The sequence below is a fragment of the Macaca nemestrina genome, chromosome 13 (genome assembly GCF_043159975.1).
Source record: "Macaca nemestrina isolate mMacNem1 chromosome 13, mMacNem.hap1, whole genome shotgun sequence".
NCBI classification, from domain to species: domain Eukaryota; kingdom Metazoa; phylum Chordata; class Mammalia; order Primates; family Cercopithecidae; genus Macaca; species Macaca nemestrina.
This window is the reverse complement of record NC_092137.1, coordinates 91,541,326-91,556,945: the sequence shown is the minus strand read 5'-3', so window position 1 is coordinate 91,556,945 and position 15,620 is coordinate 91,541,326.

Here is a 15,620-nt window from a genome sequence, read left to right as displayed (position 1 = left end):
ATCACTTTGCCAATTCCACAAGAACTTTCTTAACGAAAGGCTTCATGAGGGGAAAGCTGTAACTCTGTGAGATGATTTCACAGAACACAAAGAAGTTTCTCAGAAAGCTTCTTTCTCTTTGTTATCGGAGGATATTTCCTTTGGCCCTATAGTCTTCCAAGGGATCCAAAATATCTGTTCTCAGATTCCACAGAAATAAGGCTAGCAAAGAGATCCACGAAATACAGATGTAACTCTGTGAGATGAATTAACAGAACATTAAGCAGTTTCTCAGAAAGCTTCTTTCCAGATTTGATGTGAGGATATTTCCTTTTTCACCATAGCCCTCTAAGGGCTTCCAAATATCACTTTGCCAATTCCACAAGAACTGTCTTAGCGAAAGGCTTCTTGAGGGGAAAGCTGTAACTCTGTGAGATGATTTCACAGAACACAAAGAAGTTTCTCAGAAAGCTTCTTTCTCTTTCTTATCGGAGCATATTTCCTTTGACCCTAGTGTCTTCCAAGGGATCAGAAATATTTGTTCTCATATTCCACAGAAATAAGACTAGCAAAGAGATCCACGAAATACAGATGTAACTCTGTGAGATGAATTAACAGAACACTAAGCAGTTTCTCAGAAAGCTTCTTTCCAGATTTCATCTGAGGATATTTCCTTTTTCACCATAGCCCTCTATGGGCTTCCAAATATCATTTTGCCAATTCCACAAGAACTGTCTTAGCGAAAGGCTTCTTGAGGGGAAAGCTGTAACTCTGTGAGATGATTTCACAGAACACAAAGAAGTTTCTCAGAAAGCTTCTTTCTCTTTGTTATCAGAGGATACTTCCTTTGGCCCTATAGTCTTCCAAGGGATCCGAAATATCTGTTCTCAGATTCCACAGAAATAAGGCTAGCAAAGAGATCCACGAAATACAGATGTAACTCTGTGAGATGAATTAACAGAACACTAAGCAGTTTCTCAGAAAGCTTCTTTCCAGATTTCATGTGAGGATATTTCCTTTTTCACCATAGCCCTCTATGGGCTTCCAAATGTCACTTTGCCAATTCCACAAGAACTCTCTTGGTGAAAGGCTTCTTGAGGGGAAAGGTGTAACTCTGTGAGATGATTTCACAGAATACAAAGAAGTTTCGCAGAAAACTTCTTTCTCTTGGTTATCGGAGCATATTTCCTTTGGCCCTATAGTCCTCCAAGGGATCCGAAATATCTGTTCTCAGATTCCACAGAAATAAGGCTAGCAAAGAGATCCACGAACTACAGATGTAACTCTGTGAGATGAATTAACAGAACACTAAGCAGTTTCTCAGAAAGCTTCTTTCCAGATTTCATCTGAGGATATTTCCTTTTTATCCGTAGCCCTCTATGGGCTAACAAATATCACTTTGCCAATTCCACAAGAACTGTCTTAGCGAAAGGCTTCTTGAGGGGAAAGCTGTAACTCTGTGAGATGATTTCACAGAACACAAAGAAGTTTCTCAGAAAGTTTCTTTCTCTTTGTTATCGGAGGATATTTCCTTTGGCCCTATAGTCTTCCAAGGGATCAGAAATATCTGTTCTCAGATTCCACAGAAATAAGGCTAGCAAAGAGATCCACGAAATACAGATGTAACTCTGTGAGATGAATTAACAGAACACTAAGCAGTTTCTCAGAAAGCTTCTTTCCAGATTTCATCTGAGGATATTTCCTTTTTCACCATAGCCCTCTATGGGCTTCTAAATATCACTTTGCCAATTGCACAAGAACTGTCTTAGCGAAAGGCTTCTTGAGGGGAAAGCTGTAACTCTGTGAGATGATTTCACAGAACACAAAGAAGTTTCTCAGAAAGCTTCTTTCTCTTTGTTAACGGAGGATATTTCCTTTGGCCCTATAGTCTTCCAAGGGATCCGAAATATCTGTTCTCAGATTCCACAGAAATATGGCTAGCAAAGAGATCCACGAAACACAGATGTAACTCTGTGAGATGAATTAACAGAACACTAAGCAGGTTCTCAGAAAGCTTCTTTCCAGATTTCATCTGAGGATATTTCCTTTTTCACCATAGCCTTCTGCGGGCTTCCAAATATCACTTTGCCAATTCCACAATAACTGTCTTAGCGAAAGGCTTCTTGGGGGGAATGCTGTAACTCTGTGAGATGATTTCACAGAACACAAAGAAGTTTCTCAGAAAGCTTCTTTCTATTTGTTATCCGAGGATATTTCCTTTGGACCTATAGTCTTCCAAGGGATCCGAAATATCTGTTCTCAGATTCCACAGAAATAAGGCTAGCAAAGAGATACACGAAATACAGATGTAACTCTGTGAGATGAATTAACAGAACACTAAGCAGTTTCTCAGAAAGCTTCTTTCAAGATTTCATCTGAGGATATTTCCTTTTTCACCATAGCCCTCTATGGGCTTCCAAATATCACTTTGCCAATTCCACAAGAACTGTCTTAGCGAAAGGCCTCTTGAGGGGAATGCTGTAACTCTGTGAGATGATTTCACAGAACACAAAGAAGTTTCTCAGAAAGCTTCTTTCTATTTGTTATCCGGGGATATTTGTTTGGCCCTATAGTCTTCCAAGGGATCCGAAATATCTGTTCTCAGATTCCACAGAAATAAGGCAAGCAAAGAGATCCACGAAATGCAGATGTAACTCTGTGAGATGAATTAACAGAACACTAAGTAGTTTCTCAGAAAGCTACTTTCCAGATTTCATCTGAGGATATTTCCTTTTTCACCAGAGACCTCTATGGGCTTCCAAATATCACTTTGCCAATTCCACAAGAACTGTCTTAACGAAAGGCTTCATGAGGGGAAAGCTGTAACTCTGTGAGATGATTTCACAGAACACAAAGAAGTTTCTCAGAAAGCTTCTTTCTCTTTGTTATCGGAGGATATTTCCTTTGGCCCTATAGTCTTCCAAGGGATCCAAAATATCTGTTCTCAGATTCCACAGAAATAAGGCTAGCAAAGAGATCCACGAAATACAGATGTAACTCCGTGAGATGAATTAACAGAACATTAAGCAGTTTCTCAGAAAGCTTCTTTCCAGATTTGACGTGAGGATATTTCCGTTTTCACCATAGCCCTCTAAGGGCTTCCAAATATCACTTTGCCAATTCCACAAGAACTGTCTTAGCGAAAGGCTTCTTGAGGGGAAAGCTGTAACTCTGTGAGATGATTTCACAGAACACAAAGAAGTTTCTCAGAAAGCTTCTTTCTCTTTCTTATCGGAGCATATTTCCTTTGACCCTAGTGTCTTCCAAGGGATCAGAAATATTTGTTCTCATATTCCACAGAAATAAGACTAGCAAAGAGATCCACGAAATACAGATGTAACTCTGTGAGATGAATTAACAGAACACTAAGCAGTTTCTCAGAAAGCTTCTTTCCAGATTTCATCTGAGGATATTTCCTTTTTCACCAGAGACCTCTATGGGCTTCCAAATGTCACTTTGCCAATTCCACAAGAACTCTCTTGGTGAAAGGCTTCTTGAGGGGAAAGCTGTAACTCTGTGAGATGATTTCACAGAATACAAAGAGGTTTCGCAGAAAACTTCTTTCTCTTGGTTATCGGAGCATATTTCCTTTGGCCCTATAGTCCTCCAAGGGATCCGAAATATCTGTTCTCAGATTCCACAGAAATAAGGCTAGCAAAGAGATCCACGAAATACAGATGTAACTCTGTGAGATGAATTAACAGAACACTAAGCAGTTTCTCAGAAAGCTTCTTTCCAGATTTCATCTGAGGATATTTCCTTTTTCTCCGTAGCCCTCTATGGGCTAACAAATATCACTTTGCCAATTCCACAAGAACTGTCTTAGCGAAAGGCTTCTTGAGGGGAAGCTGTAACTCTGTGAGATGATTTCACAGAACACAAAGAAGTTTCTCAGAAAGTTTCTTTCTCTTTGTTATCGGAGGATATTTCCTTTGGCCCTATAGTCTTCCAAGGGATCAGAAATATCTGTTCTCAGATTCCACAGAAATAAGGCTAGCAAAGAGATCCACGAAATACAGATGTAACTCTGTGAGATGAATTAACAGAACACTAAGCAGGTTCTCAGAAAGCTTCTTTCCAGATTTCATCTGAGGATATTTCCTTTTTCACCATAGCCTTCTGCGGGCTTCCAAATATCACTTTGCCAATTCCACAAGAACTGTCTTAGCGAAAGGCTTCTTGAGGGGAATGCTGTAACTCTGTGAGATGATTTCACAGAACACAAAGAAGTTTCTCAGAAAGCTTCTTTCTATTTGTTATCCGGGGATATTTGTTTGGCCCTATAGTCTTCCAAGGGATCCGAAATATCTGTTCTCAGATTCCACAGAAATAAGGCTAGCAAAGAGATCCACGAAATACAGATGTAACTCTGTCAGATGATTTCACAGAACACAAAGAAGTTTCTCAGAAAGCTTCTTTCTATTTGTTATCCGAGGATATTTCCTTTGGCCCTATAGTCTTCCAAGGGATCCGAAATATCTGTTCTCAGATTCCACAGAAATAAAGCTAGCAAAGAGATCCACGAAATACAGATGTAACTCTGTGAGATGAATTAAGAGAACATTAAGCTGTTTCTCAGAAAGCTTCTTTCCAGATTTCATCTGAGGATATTTCCTTATTCACCATCGCCCTCTATGGGCTTCCAAATAGCACTTTGCCAATTCCACAAGAACTGTCTTAGCGAAAGGCTTCCTGAGGGAAAAGCTGTAATTCTGTGAGTTGATTTCACAGAACACAAAGAAGTTTCTCAGAAAGCTTCTTTCTCTTTGTTATCGGAGGATATTTCCTTTGGCCCTATAGTCTTCCAAGGGATCCGAAATATCTGTTCTCAGATTCCACAGAAATAAGGCTAGCAAAGAGATCCACGAAATACAGATGTAACACTGTGAGATGAATTAACAGAACACTAAGCAGTTTCTCAGAAAGCTTCTTTCCAGATTTCATGTGAGGATATTTCCTTTTTCACCATAGCCCTCTATGGGCTTCCAAATATCACTTTGCCAATTGCACAAGAACTGTCTTAGCGAAAGGCTTCTTGAGGGGAAAGCTGTAACTCTGTGAGATGATTTCACAGAACACAAAGAAGTTTCTCAGAAAGCTTCTTTCTCTTTGTTAGCGGAGGATATTTCCTTTGGCCCTATAGTCTTCCAAGGGATCCGAAATATCTGTTCTCAGATTCCACAGAAATAAGGCTAGCAAAGAGATCCACGAAATACAGAGGTAACTCTGTGAGATGAATTAACAGAACACTAAGCAGTTTCTCAGAAAGCTTCTTTCCAGATTTCATCTGAGGATATTTCCTTTTTCACCATAGCCCTCTATGGGCTTCCAAATATCACTTTGCCAATTCCACAAGAACTGTCTTAGCGAAAGGCTTCTTGAGGGGAAAGCTGTAACTCTGTGAGATGATTTCACAGAACACAAAGAAGTTTCTCAGAAAGCTTCTTTCTCTTTCTTATCGGAGCATATTTCCTTTGGTCCTAGTGTCCTCCTAGGGATCAGAAATATCTGTTCTCAGATTCCACAGAAATAAGGCTAGCAAAGAGATCCACGAAACACAGATGTAACTCTGTGAGATGAATTAACAGAACACTAAGCAGTTTCTCTGAAAGCTTCTTTCCAGATTTCATCTGAGGATATTTCCTTTTTCACCATAGCCCTCTATGGGCTTCCAAATATCACTTTGCCAATTCCACAAGAAATGACTTAGCGAAAGGCTTCTGGAGGGGAAAGCTGTAACTCTCTGAGATGATTTCACAGAACACAAAGAAGATTCTCAGAAAGATTCCTTCTCTTTGTTATCGGAGGATATTTCCTTTGGCCCTATAGTCTTCCAAGGGATCCGAAATATCTGTTCTCAGATTCCACAGAAATAAGGCTAGCAAAGAGATCCACGAAATACTGATGTAACTCTGTGAGATGAATTAAGAGAACACTAAGCAGTTTCTCAGAAAACTTCTTTCCAGATTTCATCTGAGGATATTTCCTTTTTCACCATAGCCCTCTATGGGCTTCCAAATATCACTTTGCCAATTCCACAAGAACTGTCTTAGCGAAAGCCTTCTTGAGAGTTAAGCTGTAACTCTGTGAGATGATTTCACAGAACACAAAGAAGTTTCTCAGAAAGCTTCTTTCTCTTTGTTATCGGAGGATATTTCCTTTGGCCCTATAGTCTTCCAAGGGATCGGAAATATCTGTTCTCAGATTCCACAGAAATAAGGCTAGCAAAGAGATCCACGAAATACAGATGTAACTCTGTGAGATGAATTAACAGAACACTGAGGAGTTTCTCAGAAAGCTTCTTTCCAGATTTCATGTGAGTATATTTCCTTTTTCACCATAGCCATCTATGGACTTCCAAATATCACTTTGCCAATTCCACAGGAACTGTCTTAGCGAAAGGCTTCTAGAGGGGAAACCTGTAACTCTGTGAGATGATTTCACAGAACACAAAGAAGTTTCTCAGAAAGCTTCTTTCTTTTTGTTATCGGAGGATATTTCCTTTGGCCCTATAGTCTTCCAAGGGATCCGAAATATCTGTTCTCAGATTCCACAGAAATAAGGCTAGCAAAGAGATCCACGAAATACAGATGTAACTCTGTGAGATGAATTAACAGAACACTAAGCAGTTTCTCAAAAAGCTTCTTTCCAGATTTCATCTGAGGATTTTTCCTTTTTCACCATAGCTCTCTATGGGCTTCCAAATATCACTTTGCCAATTCCACAAGAACTGTCTTAGCGAAAGGCTTCTTGAGGGGAATGCTCTAACTCTGTGAGATGATTTCACAGAACACAAAGAAGTTTCTCAGAAACCTTCTTTCTCTTTGTTATCGGAGGATATTTCCTTTGGCCCTATAGTCTCCCAAGGGATCCGAAATATCTGTTCTCAGATTCCACAGAAATAAGGCTAGCAAAGAGATCCACGAAATACAGATGTAACTCTGTGAGATGAATTAACAGAACACTAAGCAGTTTCTCAGAAAGCTTCTTTCCAGATTTCATCTGAGGATATTTCCTTTTTCACCATAGCCCTCTATGGGCTTCAAATATCACTTTGCCAATTCCACAAGAACTGTCTTAGCCAAAGGCTTCTTGAGGGGAAAGCTGTAACTCTGTGAGATGATTTCACAGAACACAAAGAAGTTTCTCAGAAAGCTTCTTTCTCTTTGTTATCGGAGGATATTTCCTTTGGCCCTATAGTCTTCCAATGGATCCGAAATATCTGTTCTCAGATTCCACAGAAATAAGGCTAGCAAAGAGATCCACGAAATACAGATGAAACTCTGTGAGATGAATTAACAGAACACTAAGCAGTTTATCAGAAAGCTTCTTTCCAGATTTCATCTGAGGATATTTCCTTTTTCACCATAGCCATCTATGGACTTCCAAATATCACTTTGCCAATTCCACAGGAACTGTCTTAGCGAAAGGCTTCTAGAGGGGAAACCTGTAACTCTGTGAGATGATTTCACAGAACACAAAGAAGTTTCTCAGAAAGCTTCTTTCTCTTTGTTATCGGAGGATATTTCCTTTGGCCCTATAGTCTTCCAAGGGATCCGAAATATCTGTTCTCAGATTCCACAGAAATAAGGCTAGCAAAGAGATCCACGAAATACAGATGTAAGTCTGTGAGATGAATTAACAGAACACTAAGCAGTTTCTCAAAAAGCTTCTTTCCAGATTTCATCTGAGGATTTTTCCTTTTTCACCATAGCTCTCTATGGGCTTCCAAATATCACTTTGCCAATTCCACAAGAACTGTCTTAGCGAAAGGCTTCTTGAGGGGAATGCTCTAACTCTGTGAGATGATTTCACAGAACACAAAGAAGTTTCTCAGAAACCTTCTTTCTCTTTGTTATCGGAGGATATTTCCTTTGGCCCTATAGTCTCCCAAGGGATCCGAAATATCTGTTCTCAGATTCCACAGAAATAAGGCTAGCAAAGAGATCCACGAAATACAGATGTAACTCTGTGAGATGAATTAACAGAACACTAAGCAGTTTCTCAGAAAGCTTCTTTCCAGATTTCATCTGAGGATATTTCCTTTTTCACCATAGCCCTCTATGGGCTTCAAATATCACTTTGCCAATTCCACAAGAACTGTCTTAGCCAAAGGCTTCTTGAGGGGAAAGCTGTAACTCTGTGAGATGATTTCACAGAACACAAAGAAGTTTCTCAGAAAGCTTCTTTCTCTTTGTTATCGGAGGATATTTCCTTTGGCCCTATAGTCTTCCAAGGGATCCGAAATATCTGTTCTCAGATTCCACAGAAATAAGGCTAGCAAAGAGATCCACGAAATACAGATGTAACTCTGTGAGATGAATTAATAGAACACAAAGCAGTTTCTCAGAAAGCTTCTTTCCAAATTTCATGTGAGTATATTTCCTTTTTCACCATAGCCCTCTATGGGCTTCCAAATATCACTTTGCCAATTCCACAAGAACTGTCTTAGCGAAAGGCTTTTTGAGAGGAAAGCTGTAACTCTGTGAGATGATTTCACAGAACACAAAGAAGTTTCTCAGAAAGCTTCTTTCTCTTTGTTATCGGAGCATATTTCCTTTTGCCCTATAGTCTTCCAAGGGATCCGAAATATCTGTTCTCAGATTCCACAGAAATAAGGCTAGCAAAGAGATCCACGAAATACAGATGTAACTCTGTGAGATGAATTAACAGAACACTAAGCAGTTTCTCAGAAAGCTTCTTTCCAGATTTCATCTGAGGATATTTCCTTTTTCACCATAGCCCTCTATGGGCTTCCAAATATCACTTTGCCAATTCCACAAGAACTGTCTTAGCGAAAGGCTTCTTGAGGGGAAAGCTGTAACTCTGTGAGATGATTTCACAGAACACAAAGAAGTTTCTCAGAAAGCTTCTTTCTCTTTGTTATCGGAGGATATTTCCTTTGGCCCTATAGTTTTCCAAGGGATCCGAAATATCTGTTCTCAGATTCCACAGAAATAAGGCTAGCAAAGAGATCCACGAAATACAGATGTAACTCTGTGAGATGAATTAACAGAACACTAAGCAGTTTCTCAGAAAGCTTCTTTCCAGATTTCATCTGAGGATATTTCCTTTTTCACCATAGCCCTCTATGGGCTTCCAAATATCACTTTGCCAATTCCACAAGAACTGTCTTAGCGAAAGGCTTCTTGAGGGGAAAGCTGTAACTCTGTGAGATGATTTCACAGAACACAAAGAAGTTTCTCAGAAAGCTTCTTTCTCTTTGTTATCGGAGGATATTTCCTTTGGCCCTATAGTTTTCCAAGGGATCCGAAATATCTGTTCTCAGATTCCACAGAAATAAGGCTAGCAAAGAGATCCACGAAATACAGATGTAACTCTGTGAGATGAATTAACAGAACACTAAGCAGTTTCTCAGAAAGCTTCTTTCCAGATTTCATGTGAGGATATTTCCTTTTTCACCGTAGCCCTCTATGGGCTTCCAAATATCACTTTGCCAATTCCACAAGAACTGTCTTAACGAAAGGCTTCATGAGGGGAAAGCTGTAACTCTGTGACATGATTTCACAGAACACAAAGAAGTTTCTCAGAAAGCTTCTTTCTCTTTGTTATCGGAGGTTATTTCATTGGCCCTATAGTCTTCCAAGGGATCCAAAATATCTGTTCTCAGATTCCACAGAAATAAGGCTAGCAAAGAGATCCACGAAATACAGATGTAACTCTGTGAGATGAATTAACAGAACACTAAGCAGTTTCACAGAAAGCTTCTTTCCAGATTTCATCTGAGGATATTTCCTTTTTCACCATAGCCCTCTATGGGCTTCCAAATATCACTTTGCCAATTCCACAAGAACTGTCTTAGCGAAAGGCTTCTAGAAGGGAAAGCAGTAACTCTGTGAGATTATTTCACAGAACACAAAGAAGTGTCTCAGAAAGCTTCTTTCTCTTTGTTATCGGAGGATATTTCCTTTGGCCCTATAGTCTTCCAAGGGATCCGAAATATCTGTTCTCAGATTCCACAGAAATAAGGCTAGCAAAGAGATCCACGAAATACAGATGTATCTCTGTGAGATGAATTAACAGAACATTAAGCAGTTTCTCAGAAAGCTTCTTTCCAGATTTGATGTGAGGATATTTCCTTTTTCACCAAAGCCCTCTAAGGGCTTCCAAATATCACTTTGCCAATTCCACAAGAACTGTCTTAGCGAAAGGCTTCTTGAGGGGAAAGCTGTAACTCTGTGAGATGATTTCACAGAACACAAAGAAGTTTCTCAGAAAGCTTCTTTCTCTTTGTTATCGGAGGATATTTCCTTTGGCCCTATAGTCTTCCAAGGGATCCGAAATATCTGTTCTCAGATTCCACAGAAATAAGGCTAGCAAAGAGATCCACGAAATACAGATGTAACTCTGTGAGATGAATTAACAGAACATTAAGCAGTTTCTCAGAAAGCTTCTTTCCAGATTTGATGTGAGGATATTTCCTTTTTCACCATAGCCCTCTAAGGGCTTCCAAATATCACTTTGCCAATTCCACAAGAACTGTCTTAGCGAAAGGCTTCTTGAGGGGAAAGCTGTAACTCTGTGAGATGATTTCACAGAACACAAAGAAGTTTCTCAGAAAGCTTCTTTCTCTTTGTTATCGGAGGATATTTCCTTTAGCCCTATAGTCTTCCAAGGGATCAGAAATATTTGTTCTCAGATTTCACAGAAATAAGGCTAGCAAAGAGATCCACGAAATACAGATGTAACTCTGTGAGATGAATTAACAGAACACTAAGCAGTTTCTCAGAAAGCTTCTCTCCAGATTTCATCTGTGGATATTTCCTTTTTCACCATAGCCCTCTATGGGCTTCCAAATATCACTTTGCCAATTCCACAAGAACTGTCTTAGCGAAAGACTTCTTGAGGGGAAAGCTGTAACTCTGTGAGATGTTTTCACAGAACACAAAGAAGTTTCTCAGAAAGCTTCTTTCTCTTTGTTATCGGAGGAGATATTTCCTTTGGCCCTATAGTCTTCCAAGGGATCCGAAATATCTGTTCTCAGATTCCACAGAAATATGGCTACCAAAGAGATCCACGAAATGCAGATGTAACTCTGTGAGATGTATTAACAGAACACTAAGCAGTTTCTCAGAAAGCTTCTTTGCAGATTTCATCTGAGGATATTTCCTTTTTCACCATAGCCCTCTATGGGCTTCCAAATATCACTTTGCCAATTCCACAAGAACTGACTTAGCGAAAGGCTTCTTGAGGGGAAAGCTGTAACTCTGTGAGATGATTTCACAGAACACAAAGAAGTTTCTCAGAAAGCTTCTTTCTCTTTCTTATCGGAGCATATTTCCTTTGGCCATTGTGTCTTCCTAGGGATCAGAAATATCTGTTCTCAGATTCCACAGAAATAAGGCTAGCAAAGAGATCCACGAAATACAGATGTAACTCTGTGAGATGAATTAACAGAACACTAAGCAGTTTCTCAGAAAGCTTCTTTCCAGATTTCATCTGAGGATATTTCCTTTTTCAGCATAGCCCTCTATGGGCTTCCAAATATCACTTTGCCAATTCCACAAGAACTGTCTTAGCGAAAGGCTTCTTTAGAGGAAAGCTGTAACTCTGTGAGATGATTTCACAGAACACAAAGAAGTTTCTCAGAAAGCTTCTTTCTCTTTGTTATCGGAGGATATTTCCTTTGGCCCTATAGTCTTCCAAGGGATCCGAAATATCTGTTCTCAGATTCCACAGAAATAAGGCTAGCAAAGAGATCAACGAAATACAGATGTAACTCTGTGAGATGAATTAACAGAACACTAAGCAGTTTCTCAGAAACCTTCTTTCCAGATTTCATGTGAGGATATTTCCTTTTTCACCGTAGCCCTCTATGGGCTTCCAAATATCACTTTGCCAATTCCACAAGAACTGTCTTAGGGAAAGGTTCTTGAGGGGAAAGCTGCAACTCTGTGAGATGATTTCCCAGAACACAAAGCAGTTTCTCAGAAAGCTTCTTTCTCTTTGTTATCGGAGGATATTTCCTTTGGCCCTATAGTCTTCCAAGGGATCCGAAATATCTGTTCTCAGATTCCACAGAAATAAGGCTAGCAAAGAGATCCACGAAATACAGATGTAACTCTGTGAGATGAATTAACAGAACACTAAGCAGTTTCTCAGAAAGCTTCTTTCAAGATTTCATCTGAGGATATTTCCTTTTTCACCATAGCCCTCTATGGGCTTCCAAATATCACTTTGCCAATTCCACAAGAACTGTCTTAGCGAAAGGCCTCTTGAGGGGAATGCTGTAACTCTGTGAGATGATTTCACAGAACACAAAGAAGTTTCTCAGAAAGCTTCTTTCTATTTGTTATCCGGGGATATTTGTTTGGCCCTATAGTCTTCCAAGGGATCCGAAATATCTGTTCTCAGATTCCACAGAAATAAGGCTAGCAAAGAGATCCACGAAATACAGATGTAACTCTGTCAGATGATTTCACAGAACACAAAGAAGTTTCTCAGAAAGCTTCTTTCTATTTGTTATCCGAGGATATTTCCTTGGGCCTATAGTCTTCCAAGGGATCCGAAATATCTGTTCTCAGATTCCACAGAAATAAAGCTAGCAAAGAGATCCACGAAATACAGATGTAACTCTGTGAGATGAATTAAGAGAACATTAAGCTGTTTCTCAGAAAGCTTCTTTCCAGATTTCATCTGACGATATTTCCTTTTTCACCATAGCCCTCTATGGGCTTCCAAATATCACTTTGCCAATTGCACAAGAACTGTCTTAGCGAAAGGCTTCTTGAGGGGAAAGCTGTAACTCTGTGAGATGATTTCACAGAACACAAAGAAGTTTCTCAGAAAGCTTCTTTCTCTTTGTTAGCGGAGGATATTTCCTTTGGCCCTATAGTCTTCCAAGGGATCCGAAATATCTGTTCTCAGATTCCACAGAAATATGGCTAGCAAAGAGATCCACAAAACACAGATGTAACTCTGTGAGATGAATTAACAGAACACTCAGCAGTTTCTCAGAAAGCTTCTTTCCAGATTTCTTCTGAGGATATTTCCTTTTTCACCATAGCCCTCTGCGGGCTTCCAAATATCACTTTGCCAATTCCACAAGAACTGTCTTATCGAAAGGCTTCTTGAGGGGAATGCTGTAACTCTGTTAGATGATTTTACAGAACACAGAGAAGTTTCTCAGAAAGCTTCTTTCTATTTGTTATCCGAGGATATTTCCTTTGGCCCTATAGTCTTCCAAGGGATCCGAAATATCTGTTCTCAGATTCCACAGAAATAAGGCTAGCAAAGAGATCCACGAAATGCAGATGTAACTCTGTGAGATGAATTAACAGAACACTAAGCAGTTTCTCAGAAAGCTTCTTTCAAGATTTCATCTGAGGATATTTCCTTTCTCACCATAGCCCTCTATGGGATTCCAAATATCACTTTGCCAATTCCACAAGAACTGTCTTAGCGAAAGGCCTCTTGAGGGGAATGCTGTAACTCTGTGAGATGATTTCACAGAACACAAAGAAGTTTCTCAGAAAGCTTCTTTCTATTTGTTGTCCGGGGATATTTGTTTGGCCCTATACTCTTCCAAGGGATCCGAAATATCTGTTCTCAGATTCCACAGAAATAAGGCTAGCAAAGAGATCCACGAAATACAGATGTAACTCTGTGAGATGAATTAACAGAACACTAAGCAGTTTCTCAGAAAGCTACTTTCCAGATTTCATCTGAGGATATTTCCTTTTTCACCATAGCCCTCTATGGGCTTCCAAATATCACTTTGCCAATTCCACAAGAACTGTCTTAACGAAAGGCTTCATGAGGGGAAAGCTGTAACTCTGTGAGATGATTTCACAGAACACAAAGAAGTTTCTCAGAAAGCTTCTTTCTCTTTGTTATCGGAGGATATTTCCTTTGGCCCTATAGTCTTCCAAGGGATCCAAAATATCTGTTCTCAGATTCCACAGAAATAAGGCTAGCAAAGAGATCCACGAAATACAGATGTAACTCTGTGAGATGAATTAACAGAACATTAAGCAGTTTCTCAGAAAGCTTCTTTCCAGATTTGATGTGAGGATATTTCCGTTTTCACCATAGCCCTCTAAGGGCTTCCAAATATCACTTTGCCAATTCCACAAGAACTGTCTTAGCGAAAGGCTTCTTGAGGGGAAAGCTGTAACTCTGTGAGATGATTTCACAGAACACAAAGAAGTTTCTCAGAAAGCTTCTTTCTCTTTCTTATCGGAGCATATTTCCTTTGACCCTAGTGTCTTCCAAGGGATCAGAAATATTTGTTCTCATATTCCACAGAAATAAGACTAGCAAAGAGATCCACGAAATACAGATGTAACTCTGTGAGATGAATTAACAGAACACTAAGCAGTTTCTCAGAAAGCTTCTTTCCAGATTTCATCTGAGGATATTTCCTTTTTCACCAGAGACCTCTATGGGCTTCCAAATATCATTTTGCCAATTCCAGAAGAACTGTCTTAGCGAAAGGCTTCTTGAGGGGAAAGCTGTAACTCTGTGAGATGATTTCACAGAACACAAAGAAGTTTCTCAGAAAGCTTCTTTCTCTTTGTTATCGGAGGATACTTCCTTTGGCCCTATAGTCTTCCAAGGGATCCGAAATATCTGTTCTCAGATTCCACAGAAAAAAGGCTAGCAAAGAGATCCACGAAATACAGATGTAACTCTGTGAGATGAATTAACAGAACACTAAGCAGTTTCTCAGAAAGCTTCTTTCCAGATTTCATGTGAGGATATTTCCTTTTTCACCATAGCCCTCTATGGGCTTCCAAATGTCACTTTGCCAATTCCACAAGAACTCTCTTGGTGAAAGGCTTCTTGAGGGGAAAGCTGTAACTCTGTGAGATGATTTCACAGAATACAAAGAAGTTTCGCAGAAAACTTCTTTCTCTTGGTTATCGGAGCATATTTCCTTTGGCCCTATAGTCCTCCAAGGGATCCGAAATATCTGTTCTCAGATTCCACAGAAATAAGGCTAGCAAAGAGATCCACGAAATACAGATGTAACTCTGTGAGATGAATTAACAGAACACTAAGCAGTTTCTCAGAAAGCTTCTTTCCAGATTTCATCTGAGGATATTTCCTTTTTCTCCGTAGCCCTCTATGGGCTAACAAATATCACTTTGCCAATTCCACAAGAACTGTCTTAGCGAAAGTCTTCTTGAGGGGAAAGCTGTAACTCTGTGAGATGATTTCACAGAACACAAAGAAGTTTCTCAGAAAGTTTCTTTCTCTTTGTTATCGGAGGATATTTCCTTTGGCCCTATAGTCTTCCAAGGGATCAGAAATATCTGTTCTCAGATTCCACAGAAATAAGGCTAGCAAAGAGATCCACGAAATACAGATGTAACTCTGTGAGATGAATTAACAGAACACTAAGCAGGTTCTCAGAAAGCTTCTTTCCAGATTTCATCTGAGGATATTTCCTTTTTCACCATAGCCTTCTGCGGGCTTCCAAATATCACTTTGCCAATTCCACAAGAACTGTCTTAGCGAAAGGCTTCTTGAGGGGAATGCTGTAACTCTGTGGGATGATTTCACAGAACACAAAGAAGTTTCTCAGAAAGCTTCTTTCTATTTGGTATCCGAGGATATTTCCTTTGGACCTATAGTCTTCCAAGGGATCCGAAATATCTGTTCTCAGATTCCACAGA